Here is a 20,000-nt window from a genome sequence, read left to right on the forward strand (position 1 = left end):
AGCTTTATGCACGTTATCGGAAGTGTGCACGCAGTATTTCTGTAAGTGGAAGCTCTACATTTCTTTCTTCACCCCCCTCCCCCCACTCACATGGGGCTGATAAACTATCCCTAAATACTCTTGAAATGTCACAAGTGTTTCTGACTCAAGCACTCTTTCAGGCACTAAGTTCTAGACTTCTACTACCCTCACTGGGAACATTTCTCAAGTCTGAGCTTTCTACTTCTTAGCTTAAATCTATGCCCCCAGTTAGTGACTCCCCTACAAATGGAAAAATGCCTTCTTGTCCACTCTATCCATATCCATCAATCTTATACACCTATCAGATCCTCACTGCTCATGAAACAGGCTAGACAATTAAATCATTCCTTATAGATCAGACTTTCCATCACAGACCACAACCTGATAACTCTCCTGCATTTAAAAAAAATGATAGACTGGCATTAGAGTTTGTTCAAAGAGATTTACTAGGCTGTGTCCTGGGGATCCAAGGGATGACTAAACAGATCAGGCATTTATTCTTTACAGTTTACAAGAATCATGAATGATCTCAATGAAACACTTAAGATTCTGACTGGACTTGACAGACAGGGCAGATGTCCTCACCCTGAATAACTTCTCTTTTCAATCCTCCCACTTCCTCCAAACTAAAGGAGTTGCCATGGGCACCCGCATGGGCCCCAGCTATGCCTGCCTCTTCGTAGGATATGTGGAACAGTCCATCTTCCGCAACTACACTGGCACCACCCCCCACCTTTTCCTCCGCTACATCGATGACTGTATCGGCGCTGCCTCGTGCTCCCACGAGGAGGTTGAACAGTTCATCAACTTTACTAACACCTTCCATCCCGACCTGAAATTCACCTGGACTGTCTCAGACTCCTCCCTCCCCTTCCTAGACCTTTCCATCTCTATCTCGGGCGACCGACTCAACACAGACATCTATTATAAACCGACTGACTCCCACAGCTACCTGGACTACACCTCCTCCCACCCTGCCCCCTGCAAAAACGCCATCCCATATTCCCAATTCCTTCGTCTCCGCCGCATCTGCTCCCAGGAGGACCAGTTCCAACACCGCACAGCCCAGATGGCCTCCTTCTTCAAGGACCGCAGATTCCCCCCAGACGTGATCGACGATGCCCTCCACCGCATCTCCTCCACTTCCCGCTCCTCCGCCCTTGAGCCCCGCTCCTCCAACCGCCACCAAGACAGAACCCCACTGGTTCTCACCTACCACCCCACCAACCTCCGCATACAACGCATCATCCGCCGCCATTTCCGCCACCTCCAAACGGACCCCACCACCAAGGATATATTTCCCTCCCCTCCCCTATCAGCGTTCCGCAAGGACCACTCCCTTCGTGACTCCCTCGTCAGATCCACACCCCCCACCAACCCAACCTCCACCCCCGGCACCTTCCCCTGCACCCGCAGGAAATGTAAAACTTGCGCCCACACCTCCACACTCACTTCCCTCCAAGGCCCCAAGGGATCCTTCCATATCCGCCACAAGTTCACCTGTACCTCCACACACATCATCTATTGCATCCGCTGCACCCGATGTGGCCTCCTCTATATTGGTGAGACAGGCCGCTTACTTGCGGAACGCTTCAGAGAACACCTCAGGGACGCCCGGACCAACCAACCCAACCACCCCGTGGCTCAACACTAACTCTCCCTCCCACTCCACCGAGGACATGCAGGTCCGTGGACTCCTCCACCGGCAGAACATAACAACACGACAGCTGGAGGAGGAGCGCCTCATCTTCCGCCTGGGAACCCTCCAACCACAAGGTATGAATTCAGATTTCTCCAGTTTCCTCATTTCCACTCCCCCCACCTTGTCTCAGTCGGTTCCCTCAACTCAGCACCGCCCTCCTAACCTGCAATCTTCTTCCTGACCTCTCCGCCCCCACCCCACTCCGGCCTATCACCCTCACCTTGACCTCCTTCCACCTATCCCACCTCCATCGCCCCTCCCCCAAGTCCCTCCTCCCTACCTTTTATCTTAGCCTGCTTGGCTACTCTCTCTCATTCCTGATGAAGGGCTTATGCTCGAAACGTCGAATTCTCTATTCCTGAGATGCTGCCTGGCCTGCTGTGCTTTGACCAGCAACACATTTTCAGGGTAGATGTTTAGTTGATATTGCCACAAGTGGGGAAATCTCAAACTAGGGAACACAGTTAAAGAATAAGGGACATTCAGTTAAAATTGAAATGTGAGGTAATTTCTTACCCCAGAGAGTCGTGAAGGCTAGGTCACTGAAAGTACTTAAAGGTAAGTAGATTTTTGAAATATCAGGGAGTTAACATATATGCTGAGCTAGCACGAAAGAGTTGAGGCCTGGGGCAGATCAGCCATGATCTGATCAATTGGCAGGGCAAGCTTTTTCCTTCACTCTGGAGCAGTATCACCACCCATAGTGCCACAGCCTTGGCTCTGGTTCGTCTCTATGTATGAACTATCACTTGCACTACTTTTCAAAGGCAAAAAACAGTCAGCAGTCAGCAAGCAAGACTCACTTGAGAGATTTGATTTCTACCTACCAGGGCCTCTTTATCCTCTTTGTAGAGGACCATTCACCCTCTGCCCACCCTGCAAAGATACTAAGTGACTACATCCTGAAATGTGCTATTCACAAACCTCTCAGCCCTTTGAAGGCATTGTAGTGCCCGCAGCTCTGCTCAAGCTTCAAAACCTGGAGCTTGAGTTGCTCCAGTCACAGATACATCCTGTACATACCATCATCCAGACTGCCAAAAGCAGCTAGGATTTATAACACCTTGTAGGATGTGCAAACCACAGACCTGAGAATATCAGAAATCTTCAAACCGAAATTCTGCCCCTGCTTCTACTTGTGTATAAACTAGAAACATTTTGTTTGTCTTAGGAAAACAACCAGATCCCGTTAAATCTATTAAGTAACGCAATTAAGTTTTAGAAATATTAATTATACAAAGCTTATAAGCAGTACTTCAGACACAAGAGATAAATACTCAGCAATTATCCAACTGCTCTTGTGACATCATACTTCGCTTTTAAGCAGCCATTTAGATATGATTCTGTCATTTCTTTAGGAATCTCAAGTGCTTAATTGTAATTCTTGCGCATAAACAAAATAGAATTGTATCCAGATGGCAATGCTTATTGTCAAGCCTCCAGGCATTCTTTACCTAACAGACTAACTGGCCTTCTGTGGATTCTTTGAATATACTTTATTTCCAACAATATAAAGAAATTTAAATTGGTTCTCTCACTCAGTCTTGCTCTAAAACCATAAAAAAAGGAAGCAGAAATAATCTATTGTGTCCCTTGAGCTTGCATCATCATTCAATACAATCACAACTAACTTTCAGTCTCAGTTCTACTTCTCTATCTGCTCCACATATCCTTTGATTCCCTAAGATCAAAAATCTATCCATCTTTATGATCATTTACAGCAGTCACACAGAATTATTTGAAAAAGGCAGAGAACAGGCAGTACTCAACCACTCCACACTCGCAAAACCCAAATCACAGTGTCTACTGAGTTGCGATCCAACAGTATTTTGAAATATTTTTCTCAACCTAGAGATGTTATTACACACCTCTGGAGCAGGTGGAACGTCAATCCAGGGCCTCAGAGTCAGGGGTAGGGATTTTACCACTGCACCACGAAGATGGAGTGCTATCCCAATTGTTGCATTTAATTATCTTAAATTGTTTGTTAGTGTAATCAGTCAAACTCATAACATGATTCATTTATACTTGCCGTAAGAAATATTCATATGCAGGAACCCATTGTCTGAAAATAAAAGGAATAAGGTGAAATGCTGAGCCCTTTTCAAAACATTACTCAGGAACAAGGGATCCCTTATCACGCCATAAAAACTGCAAGAAATGAAGATGCTGAAAATCAGACAGAAAAAAAGTTACTGGAAAAGCTCAGCAGGTCTGACAGCATCAGTGGAGAGAAATCAGATTTAACCCATTTCATGGTCAGGTGACCCTACTTCAGAACAGTTATTGTTCCATGTTATTTTCCGTTGACATTCCTTGGCTAATCACACAATTTGCCACATCATCAGTATCCTTTTCTTCTCTAGTATAAATTGCTGTGATTATTTCAAATTGGCAAAGTTGTCCTCATGAGTGCAAGCCAAAACGGTTCAGAAACATAAATCTCTACTTGGCAAAGCAACTGTTGTTACTCAACCACTTCATTCTATTTCATAACTCTCAAAAACACAAACAGTTAGGCCATTTAAGCTGATTCAAACTTTTGATTGCATCAAGTTTGATCTTTATCTTGCAAAATCTAATCAATCGCACTCTCTAAATTTTCAGTTCACCATGCATCTACTTTGTTGAATAAGGAGGTGGGGGTAGCCAAAAGGCAGATGATGTTTTCCAATATCCTTTATAAAGGAGATGCTTTCTAATTTTACTCTTAAATGGAATGATTTCACAAAAGATACAAACAATACATTACATAAAACTTGCAGAGATTTTGTTGTGAGAGATGAAATAATTGCCAGGAATCATCATGCAATTTTTCTGTGTATTACCTTGATTTTGATGTTCATCATCTACTTTAACCAAAGACCTCATTACTGCATTTGTTCAATTTACCTCAAATCTGTCTCAAGTTCATAAATCTAAATTTAAATGTACTTGGGTTCAGCTCATTGTCCATAGACAGCACTTGCAATTTAAACCTCTAAAACCTAACCTCTATGAATCAAAGTTGGTATATCAGTATTTCTAATATTAAGTAAATAACTGATTACAATGCAAAATTATTTGAATACAATCAATTTTAGAAAATCTGTAAATTGCTGCCAACAATTAATTTAAGATGTGATTCAGTTATGCACCTAATAATTATCCAAATTACCCAATTATTCTGATCTCCTGGGCGTTTGATATGCTCAATTTGGTCTTTTCTTTGGTCCATCAATCTTGTAGATTACCTGGATATTATTTTTCACATCAGCTGATTCACAGAAGATTACATCTAGTCCAAATACTCTGCTGTTACCAAACATCTTAGGCTGTCATCTGACCTAAGTTTCTAGCATACTTGCCTTGGAATTTTCAGCATGTAACCTAGGTTGATCCTAAGTTTATTACCAAGAAAGCAATGCAATGCAAGTGCCACTGCCTTTCAATCAAATATTAAATAAGGTTGCATCTCCCCATTCAGGTGGGTATTAAAAGATTTGGCAACATTATTCAAAGGTTGTTCGTGTTTAGTCAACATTCACTCCTCAATTAACAGCAAAATAATTAGACAGCTTGGCTCATTGATATTTATAAGACTTATACATGCAACTAGTTGTTTCTTTTTTGTTCAAGAGTGGCTGCACTTCAAAATTAACCCATTGATTGTAAAATGTTTTTGTGATTGCTGAAAACTTAAAGTGATGTAAAACTGTAATATCACTGCAAGGTTTCTTTAAAACGAAAAATACATCCTCAATTTTCTCAGACCACAATAAAGAACTTCAAGCTCCTTAAAGTGGAAGGAAGAATCTTGTATTGACAACTGACTGCTGTATCCACAAAGATAGTCGATCATTTGAAGGGAAATAGGGCAAACACAGGCAAATGGGTCTAGTTTAGTTTGAAAACTTGGTAGACATGGACAAGTTGGACCAAAGGATTGGTTTCTATGGTGTGCAACTCTGACTCCATAAGAGGAGCAGAATCAGGACATTCAGCCCATTGAAACTGCTCTGTCATTCAATCCTGGATGATGTTTCTCAACCTCATTCTCCTGCCTTCTCCCATAAGCCTTGAACTCTTTACTAATCAAGAACCCATTCTGAACTATTTTCAAATCAGCTGTACTGCTCCAGTACTCCAACTCTGGAGATAAAATAAAGACGAAAAAAAGATACTATCCAGTTACACACTACTCCCATTTCCATCAGTTTGCTGAAATACAAATCCTTTCCAATGTCCACCTTTTAATTTATCCATGGCTCACTCAGTTCTTTCACCATACTCCAATCCGTAGCAGGTTTCCTTCCATAAAGGCCAAACTACCATACAGAATTCCTTAAACAGTTATGCCAGTACCTTTCAAATTTTTTTTGTAGCTATATGTTAGGTATCTGAGGCATTAACTATGTTGCATTTACAAGTCTATGAGTTTCCAGGGATAAAGTTGCTGGTGCTGCATTGTAACTTACAAGCCATTTTGGATATATGAACTTCATTTGTCTTGTATAAAAGAACGTTTCTACTTATCTGTAGCTAAAACTAACAAAGGTTTTGCACTCTCCTCGCAACATTTTCTTAAGACATAAAATCAGCACAAATGATTGTGCAATGCACACAGCATGTCCATACATTAAATTAAAGCCAATAGAGTGTGCGTGCGTTCAGGTAAGGATGATTAAAATTCAAAGCGACAAAGAAAGATTCAAAACATGCTACCCGTGGCTTAGGCAACTTTACACGGACTAACTTGCATCAACTATATTGCTCTGATAGCTACTGCCATAGTAACCACTTCTTCACCGGAATGCTAATTACTCAGTTCCCAAGAACAAGTCAATTGGATCCACATAAATCCTTTTTTTATATAAACTGTTTTTACATTCTCAGCACATTAACACCAAGCTACAAATACTTCAGATACTAGAAACAGATCTGCTTGAGCCACACATTCCAAATGCCCACAGCTGAATGCCATCAGATAAATTAAATTCATCAGCATAGAAAATTATCTTGCACTGAAGGTTGTACATACATGTTGCTTCCTTGGTGCCAGGAGTAAGGATATCTAGGAGGTTACAGAATGTTCTCAAAGGGAAGAGGGATCAGGAGGTTGTTGTACGCATTGCAAATAATGACAAAGGAAGGGAAATGGATGAGATTCTGAAGTGAGAATGTAGGAATTTAAAAAGGAGGTCCTCGAGATAGTATTATCAGGATTATTCCTGATGCTACGAGCAAGTGAGGATAGGATTAGGAGGGTAGAGCCCATGAATGCATGGCTCAGGAGCTTTTGCAGGGGAGAAGGGTTTACAATTTTGGATCATTGGAATCTCTTCTGGGGTAAAAGGAGGACGAATTGCACCTGAATTGTAAGGGGACTAATACTGGCAGGAAGATTTGCTGGAGCTGCTCAGGAGGATTTAAAGTAGTACGGTGGGGGGTTGGGACCCACGGAAATAGTGAGGAAAGAGATCAATTAGAGACTAATGAAGGAGCAGCACTCCAAAAGCTAGTTCTTCCAAATATAACCTGATTATATTAGATTAGATTAGATTCCCTACAATGTGGAAACAGGCCCTTCTGCCCAACAAGTCCACACTGACCCTCCAAACAGCAACTCACCCAGACCCATTCCCCTACATTTACCCCTTCACCTAACACTACGGACAATTTAGCATGGTCAATCCACCTAAGCTGCGTATTTTTGGACTGTGGGAGGAAACCTGAACACCCAGAGGAAACCCACGCAGACGCGGGGAGAATGTGCAAACTCCAAACGGACCGTTGCCTGAGGTGGGAAGTTGGGAGGTCACGTTGTGGCTATACAGGACATTAGTTAGACCAGTTTTGGAATAGAATGTGCAATTCTGATCTCGCTCCTATCGGAAAGGTGATGTGAAATTTGAGAAGGTTCAGAAAAGATTTAGAGAATGTTGCCAGGTTAGAGGATTTGAGCTACAGGGAGAGGCTGAATAGGCTGGAACTGTTCTCCCTGGAGCATTGGAGGCTGAGGGGTGACCTTATATAGGTTTATAAAATCACGAGCGGCATGGGTAGGGTAAATAGACAACGCCTTTTCCCTGGAATGGGGGAGTCCAGAACTAGAAGGCATAGGTTTAGGGTGAGAGGGGAAAGATTTAAAAGGGATATGAGGTGCAACTTTTTCACACAGAGGGTGGTGTGTATATGGAATGATTTGCCAGAGGAAGTGGTGGAGGCTGGTACAAATACAATATTTAAAAGGCATCTGGATGGGTATATGAATAGGATGGATTGAGAGAGATATGGGCCAAGTGCTGACAAATGGGATCATATTAGGTTAGGATATCTGGTCGCCATAGACGAGTTGGACTAAAAGGTCTGTTTCCGTTCTCTACATCTCTATGATTCTATACATAGCAGTTTTCTCACTTTGCAATGGAACAGAAATTTAAACTTCGACTTAGCCCATTGGCTTGCCAAAGAAAATTAGTTTTCAAATATTTGAAATGCTTTGATACTAAAGTACAAAATAACCAGATACTCCACAGTTGTTATTTCAAAGATAACTCAAGAGATTCACAACAAATTAAGTGAAGGCATTTCTCCATCTTGGTCTTCAATGGTCAACCCCATGTTCTGCGTCAGTAGCTACACATCAAGATTCACTAGCTAGTGGCAACATTTCTCAGCATTAACACAGTCACATCTCAAGTACTTTCTGATTCAGTTAGATCACCCCTTACTCTGAACTTCAGGAATTATGTAAGTGCAGTTTATTTGATCTCTTCTCACAAAACAATCACCTTATCCCAGGAACCAGTCTGATGAACCTTCAATCCATTCTCTCTTGGGCAAATATGTTCTTCCTTAGCTAAGGAAACTAAAAAGTACACAAGTGCATCCTCACAAAGGCCCTGTACCATTGTAAGAGACTCCTAGGCCATTCAGCTCATTGTCTAGGAGTCTGTCTTACTACAATTGCACAGGCAATAAAGAAGGGTCTAACCACAGCAATCCCATTTTTCCAGCTTTTGGGCCATAGCCCTTGAGGTTATGGCTATAAAAGTGAATACCTAAATACTGCTTAAATGTTACAAGAGTTTCTAACTTAACCACTCTTAATTAGCTAGCTCCAGATTCCTATCACCCTCAGTGGAAGGGATTCTCAAATCTTCTTTTACCTTCTCTCCTCGACCAAAAACTAACTTAAAGGTTGTTTTCCTAATTACTTATTATGTCCACATGTTAGGTTTGGGATTCCTTAAGAAGGTAACCCAGGTACAGTTGAATGCAAACACTTAATTCTGACAAAATATTTTGCTGTTTTATTTTCATCCCAAAGTGAACGCCCTTGCACTTGGCTACATTGCAGTCCATCTGCTATGGACTTGTCCAAACACCCAGTCAGTCCAGTTTATATTCCTCGGCACCCTTCTCAACACTGCTTACTCTCCCACATAACTTTAAAAATTGTCCTGTCAGATTACTCAGTCCTGCTGTCTAAGCCATTCACTGATATTGAAAATAGCCACCTTAGCAGCATTCTAACTGCAGCTTGTCAATTCAAATGTCCTGGTTACTCCTCCTGTTTTCTGTTTACAAATAAATCAATTCACACTAATTTATTACCACAGTCCCACGAGTCCTAATTTTGTGTAATAGACACATGCGGAATATCTTAATCCTTTGAAAATCCAAATTCATCTCTTTATCCAACGTGGTAGTTAAATCTTAAGAAAAACTCAATAGATTTGTCAATCAATTTCCTTTTCAGAAATCACTTTGGCCTAATCATTTGATTTTCAAAGGGCCTTATTACCAGGGCATATAAGAATTTGCAGCTTTTTCTCTACTAACAATAGGCTAACAGGAATTCAAACACTAGTCTTCTCACTTCTTTCTAGCATAGTGTGGTTGTCTGCCACCTTTCAATCCTTGGAAACCTCTCTAATCCAACACATTTTCAAAGATCAAAATCAATGTACCACTATCTCTGCAGCTACTGTAGGTCAACAGGAGTAGGAGATTTGTCATAGAATGGGAAAAAGTCTCTGGCTATCCACTCTGTCTATGCCTCTTACCACCTTGTACACCTCTCATCCTTCTTCGCTCCAATGAGAAAAGCCCTAGCTCCTTCAACCTTTCTTCATAATACATGAGCTCCAGTCCAGGCAGCATCCTGATAAATCTCCTCTGCACCTTCTCTAAAGCTTCCACATTCTTTCTATAATGAGGCAACCAGAACTGAACACAATATTCCAAGTGTGGTCTAATCAAGGATTTATTGAGCTGCAGCATAACCACACAGATCTTAAATCAATCCCTCTACTAATGAATTGGAGATGCCGGTGTTGGACTGGGGTGTACGAACTTAAAAATCACACAACACCAGGTTATAGTCCAAACCTGTTGGACTATAACCTGGTGTTGTGAGATTTTTAACTTTCTACTAATGAAAGTCTACACACTATAGGCCTTAACAACCCTATCAACTTGGGTAGCAACTTTGAAGGATCTATGAACACGGACCCAAAATCCCTCTATTCCTCCCCACTGACAAGAATCCTGCATTTAACCCTGTAATGTGCATTCAAATTTGACCATTCAAAATGAATCACTTTACCAGGTTGAATTCCATCTGCCACTTCTATGGCCAGCTCTGCATGTCAAAGTACCATTGCAACATGTAATAGCCCTTCACACTACCCACAACGCCACCAACCTTCATGTCATCAGTAAACTTGTTAACACACCTTTCCACTTCCTCATCCAAGTTTTTTATAAGAATCACAAAGAGCAGAACATTTCACTGCCAGAACACCACTGATCACCGAGCTCCAGGTCAAATACATTCTATCTACTACCACCCTCCGTCTTCTACGAACCTGCCAATTCTGTATCAAGACAGCTAAAATTTCCCTCCTTACTTTCTGAATGAGCCTACCATCGGGAACCTAATCAAATGCCTTGTTGAAGTCCATATGTACCACATTCACTGCTCTACCTTCAATGTGTTTTGTCACATCCTCAAATAATTCAAAAAGGCTTGAGGCATAACCTCCCCTTGTTAAAGCTTAGCTAATCAAGCTCTGCTTTTCCAAGTAATCATAAATCTCTCAGAATCCTCTTGAAAAATTTGTCCACAACAGACATAAGACTGACTGGTCTGTAATTCCTGGGGTTATCTCTATTCCCTTTCTTGAACAAGGCAATAACATTTGTCACTCTCCAATCATCTGGTACTACTCCAGTGGACAGTGACAACGCAAAGATCATCACCAAAAGCCCAGCAATCTCTTCCCTCACTTCCTGTAGCAACCTTGGGTTTATCCCATCTGATCCAGGGGACTTATCCATCCTCATGTTTTTCAAAATTTTCAGCACATTCTCTTCCTTAACAACAACCTGCGTGAGCACATCAACCTGTTTCACGCTGTCCTCACAAACGTCAAGGCCCCTCACACAATGCATACATACTTTTTCTTCAGTATTCACTAAAGGACCTCCCCTACCTCCTCTGACTCCAGGAACAAGTTCCCTCCACTATCTAATTGGTCCTACTCTCACTCTAACCATCCTCTTGCTCCTCACAAATGTAGAAAGCCTTGGGGTATTTCTTAATCTTACCCGCCAAGATTATTTCATGCCCCCTTCTAGTTCTCCTAAGTCCATTCTTCAGTTCCTTCCTGGCTACCATGTAACCCTCTAGAGCTCTGTCTGATCCTTGCCTCCTCAACATGAAATAAGCTTCTTTCTTCCTCTTAACTAGACGTTTCACATCTCTTGTCATCTAAGGTTCCTTCACCCCACTATTCCTTCCTTGCCTCAGTGGGATAGACCTATCCAGCATTCGCAGCAAGTGATCCCTAAACAACCTCCACATTTCTGTCGTGCATTTCCCGGAGAATATCTGCTCCCAATTTATGCTCCACAGTTCCTGCCTAATAGCACTGTAATTCCTCCTCCCCCTATAACTACTTTCCTGTACTGTCTGCTTCTATCCCTCTCCATGACTATAGTGAAGGTCAGAGAGTTGTGATCACTATCATCAAAATGCTCTCCCGAGAGATCTCACACCTAACCTGTTTCATTGCTGAGCACCAAATACAATATGGTCTCCCCTTCAGTCAGCCTATCCACATATTCAGTCAGGAGTGCTTCCTGGACACACCTGACAAAATCTGCTGCATCCAAACTATTCGCACTAATCCTCAAAAGATCATTCCACCCCTCTAACCTGTCCCCATAATGCCTCATTTACCATGGCCAATCTAACTAACCTGCATAGTTTTGGACTGTGGGAGGAAACCAGCAGAAACCATTCCACCTATTAATCTAGTAACCTCCTCTAGACCATCTCCAAAGCATTTGCATCCTTCCTTAAATGAGATCAAAAATGCACACAATGCACCAAAAGTGGTATGAAAGAATGTCTCGCCAGTGTCCTGTGCAATCAAACCATAACTTTTATATTCAATTCCGCCTGTAATAATTATCCTTATTTAATCCACATATTATTTAATCACTTGCTGAGCCTGCAAACTGATCTTTTGTGATTTATGCATTCAAACACCTCAATCCCTCCATACCGCAGACGCCAGTAATTCTAAATTCAAGTAATACATTGCATTTTCATTCTTTTTGCCAAACATGACATTTTTCCCCAACATACTTTATCTTCCAGAATTTTGTCCACTCACAATCTATATTAATCTGCATCCTTACTGCCATCTTCATAACAGGCTTTCCTATCTTTCACCTGTAAATTTAAATCATGCTTGTGCCTCCCTCATAGTCACTGATATAAAGCGTAACAAATAGCAGGCCTAGCACAGACCCTAAATGTGACAATCTAGAGCAAAGCTATTTAGGCAGGTTTTGTTCTGCCAGCTAGCCAATCCTGTTAGCATACTAGTAGGCTACCTTAGATTAGATTCTTTACAGTGTGGAAACAGGCCCTTCTGCCCAAACAGTCCACACTGACCCTCCGAAAAGTAACTCACCCAGACCCATTATTTCCCTCTGACTAATGCACCTAACGCTATGGGCAATTTACCATGGCTGATTCAACTGAACTAAACATTTTTGGACTGAGGGGAAAAACCGGAGCACCCGGAGAAAACTCACGCAGACACAGAGAGAATGTGCAATCCCCGCACAAACAGTCGCCCAAAGTGGGAATTGAACATGGGACCCTTGTGCTGAGAGGCAGTGCTAACCACTGAGCCACTGTGCTGCCCAATGAACTCCTACTTTTCAGCAATGTCCTTTAATATGGAACCTGATCAAATGCCCTCAGGAAATCTAAGTACAGTACATCAATAAGTTTTCCTTTATTGACAGCACAGGTTACTCCTTCAAAGAATTTCAATAAATTGATTAAAAATAATCGTACCGTCATAAAATCATGCTGCTTTGGCCTCATTATAACTGAGTACTTGGTAAAACCAAAGGTAAACTCTTGAAGGATCAATTCTAAGTACACCAGCACAAGATATAAAATTAACGATTTGGAGATGCCGGTGTTGGACTGGGGTGTACAAAGTTAAAAATCACACACCAGGTTATGGTCCAACAGGTTTAATTGGAAGCACACTAGCTTTCGGAGTGACGCTCCTTCATCAGGTGATTGTGGAGGGCTCGATTGCAACACAGAATTTATAGCAAAAATTTGCAATGTGATGTAACAGAAATTATACATTGAAAAATTGATTGTTAAACTTTCATCTGTTAGAATACAGTGATATTTTCACTTCTTTCATGTGTAAATCACAAAACCCTTTTTTTAAGTTGCATTCTCAGGTTAGCTGTTAACAATGGTGATAGCTCGACAGTATGTTGAAGGTGTTAGCCCCCTGTGTTCTCTGTCCATGACCTGATGTTTAGATTGATTCTAATCTAAAAAGTGAGATAACAGAGTTTGACATAAATTCATGCAGTTTTTGAGCTCAGAGTTCTACATGAATGTATTCGGTTTTTTGAGCAAAGTGCAATGTAACTCTGCAAGTACAAATTCACCACACAAAATATGTGCGCGCATGTGGGTCTTTGTGTGTGTGTCTGTCTGGGGTAGGGGTTGTGAGTGTGAGAAAGTGTGCGCGCTCGTGTGTGTGTGTGTGTAGTGAGTGCAGAGTGTCTTAAGACTGTGAGGGGGTGCATGTGAGAGTGTGGGAATGCGTGTGTCTATAAGGGTGTGTGTGGGTATCTGTATGCGCGTCTGTGTGTACCTGTGCCCGTGTGTATCTGTTTGTAGTGCAATGGTGATCACCTGTAATGTGACATGACTCCAAGGTCCCAGTTGAGGCCCTCCCTATGGGTACCAAACTTAGCTATCAGCCTCTGCTGCCTGTCCCGAAATCCACTTTGGAGGATGATCACCCGAAGGTCCGAGGCTGAATGTCCTGGACCAGTGAAGTGTTCCCCAACTGGGAGGGAAGCGTCCTGTCTGTTGATTGTTGTGCGGTGCCCATTCATCCTTTGGGTTCATGTCACATTACAGGTGATCACCATTGCACTACACACACACACATTCCTACACACGGACACAAGTACACAAAGACGCGCATACAGACACACCCTTCTAGACACACTCCCACTCACATGCATCGCCTCACAGACTTAAGACACACTGCACTCACCACACACACAAAACCCCCACCCCAGACAGACACACACACAGACAGACAAAGACCCACAAGCACACATTTTGTGTGGTGAATTTGTACTTGCAGAGTTACATTGCGCTTTGCTCAAAAACCGATTACATTCATTTAGAACTCTGAGCTCAAAAACTGCATGAATTTATGTCAAACTCTGTTATCTCACTTTTTAGATTAGAATCAATCTAAACATCAGGTCACAGACAGAGCACACAGGGGGCTAACACCTTTAACATATTGTCGAGCTATCACCATTGTTAACAGCAACTTTTAAAAAAAGGGTTTTGTGATTTACACATGAAAGAAGTGAAACTATCACGGTATTCTAACAGATGAAAGTCTTAACAGACAATCAATTTTTCAATGTATAATTTCAGTTACATCTCACTGCAAATTTTTGTTATAAATTCTGTGTTACGATCGAGCCCTCCACAATCACCTGATGAAGGAGCGTCGCTCCGAAAGTTTCCAATTAAACCTATTGGACCATAACCTGGTGCTGAGATTTTTAACTTTATAAAATTAACTGGCTTATGGTTACCTGTTTTCTGCCACCCTCCCTTACACTTGCTACTTCACAGACTGATGGAACTTTTCCCGTATCTAACAAATTTGGGAATATTAAAATCAAGGGAGAGTGAAGTGTAACTGACAACTTTTTAGAACAAACCATGAAATAAGTTATAGGCTGGATGATCCTCCTATATTGTCCATCAACACAAAGCTATATCTACTTGCCAAGGAATCAAATCAAGAAGTTGTTACTATGCTGAATGCTCCTGAACACAGGCAATTAGTCATAACTGAAAACTAATCAACAGTAGGGTCTCTGGGTAAAACTGCTGAGACATACCTGCAAAGGCAATGTGTTGAGCATTCCCCTGTCTTATTAAAATAGTCAATCTTTATGACACAACCATAATGAATTCAGCAATTTCTTTATAATATATTTTTATTAAGAAAAATAGATTTTTAAATATTACAAAACTAAACCCAAATAATAAAAAAAATTCCCCAACCCACCCTCCTATACGAATGTGTAAACATATGTAGAGAAGTATAAAATTAAATAACCTAAACTAGCTATTTAACTAACTAACCAAATACCATCAACAAACAAATAAATAGTAATAACTCAGCCCAGCCAAACAAAACACTCATACATTCATAGCTCCTCATCCCTGGATATTGGACTCATGAAACAATCGTTACAGCTATATAAAAGCCCTTGCTAGTGTGGCAGATAAATCTTGTGTACAGGTATTTCAAAAAGGGTTGCCATATCTTGTAAAAATTCTCAGTTTTGTGTTGAACCATATTTGTGAGAAAATCCAGGGGAATATGCTCCATAACAATCTTCCGCCAACCCGACAGACCTGGGGAGTTTTCTGATATCCAACCTAGCAATATATTCTTCCTTGCACAGAATGTAAGAATATTGAAAAGATTTTCCTTATGTGCGCCTGCAGGAAATACAATGAGTAGGCCCAAAAGGAGCGAAATCGGGTTCTTCTCCACCCCATCATCTTAAATCCTCTCCATTGCACCCACTACAGTGCTCGAATATGTTTGAAGCCTGTCACAAGACCAAAGACAATGGGTAAGAGTACCCGTACAGACCTTGCTGGTATGCTGGGGGTATGCTGAAGATACCCCTGGTTTAAATTTTGACAAACGGTCTGGGGCTAAGTGGACCCTGTGGAGAATCTTCAACTGTAAAGCATGGGTCCTATTGCAAATTGATATCTTCCTTGCATTCTCCCAAATATCCTCCCATGCCTCTGCACAAACTTCAACACCCAGCTCTCTTTCCCACATCTTGCAGAGTCGATCAGACTCATCTGAGGTGGCACCCCCCAATTGGTGATATAGAGTACTAACAGAGAGTGTACTCTTAGCCCTTAGTATCCCTCTTTCTATGTCAGATTTGGAGGGGTCAAAAGTGTGGCCATTTTTTTAAATAAAATCCCTAACTTGAAAAAAAAACGAAAGAGGTCTCTATTAGGTAATTCATACTTCCGTACTAACCGATCGAAGGACATCATTACATTTCTCTCAAATAAATCACCCATGCAAGATATACCCTAGCTACCCAATGTTTAAATCCTGAATCTATCATACCTGGTTGAAAACTCGGCCTACCCACTAAAGGTGGGAACAAAGACGTTTTGCCAATATTACCTTCCCTCTGCCGAACTGCCCTCCATGCTTTAACAGTATTGACGACTATTAGGTTATGGCAATATTCCCTAACTGTCCTCATCTTGTCCAAAAACAGCAAACTGGTAAGGGGGCATCTTGCCTGAGAGACTTCAATATCTAGCCAAATTGAAAGAGGGTCCCCACAAACCCAATCACTTACGTAGGTCAAAAGCGAGCTTAATTGGTAATTTTTAATGTCCGGAAGGTCGACTCCCCCAAATCTGTGAGGCAACTGCAGTTTGGCTAATTTAATGAGGGGCCGTTTAAGATGCCAGATAAAGGAGCTGAACCAACTGTTCAGTCTCCTGAGTGTTTGTTTATTGAAAATCAAGGGGAGCATCCGTATAGGGTATAGCAAATGAGGGAGAATATTCATCTTAATAAGCGCTATCCGACCCAACCATGAGACTGGAAGTGCCTACCATCCTTGGAGATCCTGTTTAATTTTTTCAAATAATTGAGTAAAATTGGCTTTGAACAGCCAATCCAGAACTGGAGTAATGAATATGCCCAAATACACAAAACCCTCCTGTGACCACCTAAATGGGAATCTATAGTCACTCTCAAGAGCCAACTCTTTCGTAAGACCACCCATAGGCATAACCTCTGATTTAGCAAAATTAATCTTATACCCTGGAAAAGCACCAAACGCGTGAATGCATTGTTATCAGGCAAGGCACTGAGACTGCTGGATTTGTCAAGAAAATTAGAACACCACCTACATACAGCGAGATCTTATGTAATTTTGACCCCACTTCTGGAGCTGATATATTGAGATCCCCACGAATGGCCTCTGCCAATGGTTCAATTACCAACGTAAAAAGTAATGGTGAAAGGGGACAGCCCTGCCGGCTGACCCTAGAAATATTAAAATTGCTTGATCGTACCCTGTTGGTAATGACACAGCGAGAGGTACACTGTAGAGAACCTTTACCCATCTAATGGGAACTTTGCCCAGACCAAACCAGTCTAGAGTATAGAAAAGGTACGGCCACAACTCGGTCAAATGCCTTTGCTGCATCTAAAGAAATCACCAATCCCTGTATTGACTGCTGTTTGCATGCTTGAATTACGTTAAGCAGCCTCCTAACGTAATTGGAGGATCTGCGACCCTTTATGAAGCCCATCTGATCCTCTTTAATAACAGAAGGTAACAGTCTCCAGCCTTAACGCAAGATCCTTAGAGAGCATCTTAAAGTCCACATTTAAGAGCGAGATGGGCCTGTATGAAGCACAGTCTTCCGGATTCTTCCCTTTTTAAGGGTAAGTGAAATATTGGCCTCTCTCAGAGATGGTGGGAGACAAACATGACAGCATGAATCATTAAACATATTCAGCATCGGGCCTGACAGTATACTTATAAATTCCTTATAGAATTCACTGGGAAGTCCATCGGGCGCCTTTCCACTCTGAAGCTGCCTCACTTCTTGCTCTGAAAATGGGGCATTGAGAAAGGACTGTTGTTCGGGAGTCACACCCGGGAGCTTCAGATCTTTAAAAAAGGATTCCATTTTGGCCTGCCCCTCCTCACAATTCTCAGACTGATATAACTTAGAGTAGAATCTCTGGAACGCCACATTAATCTTTTAAAGAATCACATGTTAGGTTCCCAGACCCTTCCCTAATCGCTGTAATGGTTTGTGGGGCACCTCTTTCTGACAAGGTATGCTAAGTATTTGCCTGCCTTGTCACCATGCTTGTATAACCTTTGCTTTGCAAAAGCCAGCTCCTCCTTAGCTGTCTGCGTGAGCACGGAATTTAGTGCAGACTGCAGTGCTGTAATCCTCTGTAGCTTGACCAACGAGGGTCTGTCAAAATAGGCCTTCTCGGCTACCTTCAACCGTGTTTCAAGGAGACATTGCTGCTCGCCCTTCTGCCGCTTTCTACTTGTGGAATATGAAATAACTAACCCTCTCGCATCAGCATTGGCAGTTTCCCAGAGAACAGATGAGCTACCAACTGAGCCTGTGTTCATGTCTAGGAATGCCCGAAATTTCTCAGAGAAACACTCCACAAACTTGCTGTCCATGAGAATAAAGGGGTCCATTCACCAGTACCTTGAATCCACTGTAACATCCTTAATTTTAATCATGAGGTTCACTGGAGCATGATAGAGATGGCAACATTACTAATCGTACAGGATGCCACCAGATCCACGGTTACCGCAAGGGTAAAAAAAAAATCAGTCCTCATGTGACATTTGTGCGGATTGGAGAAAAACGTGAAATCCCTACCTGTAGGGTGGAGACACATCCAGATGTCCACCAATCCTAATTCCCCACACAAACCCAATAACTGTTTAGTTTGTGCAGAGGGTATCGAGGGACCTTTCAGCAACCTGTCTACTGTGGGGTCCATGAGGCAGTTAAAATCTCCCCCTATAATGATGTGCTGAGACTTGAGACTTATCAGTTTAGAAAAAGCATCTACCAAGAATTTAAGAGGATGAGCTGGGAGGCAATAAACATTTAAAAAGCCATATTCTTCCCCATTTATCAAGTCTTTAAGAATTACAAACCTCCCGTAACACATTCCAACAATTTAAATGAGAGATTTTTCCTTACCAATATAGCCACTCCCCTATTTCTGGTATTAAATGATGAAAAATAACCTTGGTCAAAGCCATTCTGCTGTAATTTCAGATGCTCCTTGTCATCCAAATGTGTCTCTTGCAACAAAGCAATATCCACCTTCTCCTTTCTAAGACTGAAGAGTACCTTCTTCCTCTTAATTGGTGAGTGACTTTCCTTGATATTCCAGGTACACCATTTAATCAAATCATTAGCCATAATCTTCCGCAATTACATTTAAATTCCAGAGAGGAGGAACCCGGACCACAAATTGCTGAGTCTTGGTGCCACATGATCCACCAAATATAAAAAAACTACATAAACTACAACCACTACATTTAACAAATATACAAAATTATTAAAAATAAAAAACAGAAAACAAACCACCATATAAAGCGCCAACAGCGCTGAGGAGAGGAACTCATCCCCTGCCCGGAGGGAGCAACTACCCGTCCCGAACTGCCCATAAATAGGCATCTAACCATCTCAACCACCTTCATTTGCAGCTAGAGCCGCATCGCAAGCACAAGCTAAAAAGAATAAACACCCCATAGAATATCAATATGAATTTAAAAAAATCTTTTATTTAAAAAAGGGGGAATAAATACCCTACCCATCCTTTGGTATGTCCTAACTTAGAAATTTAAAATGTACATCTTAACCACCGCCAGACATACTTTGAACCAAATTATTATCAAGAGGAAAAAAAAGGGGAAAAACAAAGCTCCAACCGGATTTCCTACATTTCTTTTACAGAATGATAAACGCATACCCAAGCAACAATATTTATACATATTACAATTGTTTAAATTAGGTTAGTTTGACCACAAAGTCTCTTGCCTTCTCCGATGTGTCAGAGAGATGCATGGATCCATC

At 41.6% G+C, this 20,000-nt stretch overlaps 1 protein-coding gene across 5 annotated transcripts in view; it reads right to left on the minus strand.

Annotated features, from left to right (window-relative positions):
• The window catches only part of fam168a (family with sequence similarity 168 member A), a 111,377-nt gene that overhangs the window by 54,832 nt on the left and 36,545 nt on the right, over positions 1 to 20,000 (minus strand). The gene's annotated exons all lie outside the window — the stretch shown is intronic.

The sequence above is a fragment of the Hemiscyllium ocellatum genome, chromosome 6, assembly GCF_020745735.1.
Source record: "Hemiscyllium ocellatum isolate sHemOce1 chromosome 6, sHemOce1.pat.X.cur, whole genome shotgun sequence".
Classification (NCBI taxonomy): domain Eukaryota; kingdom Metazoa; phylum Chordata; class Chondrichthyes; order Orectolobiformes; family Hemiscylliidae; genus Hemiscyllium; species Hemiscyllium ocellatum.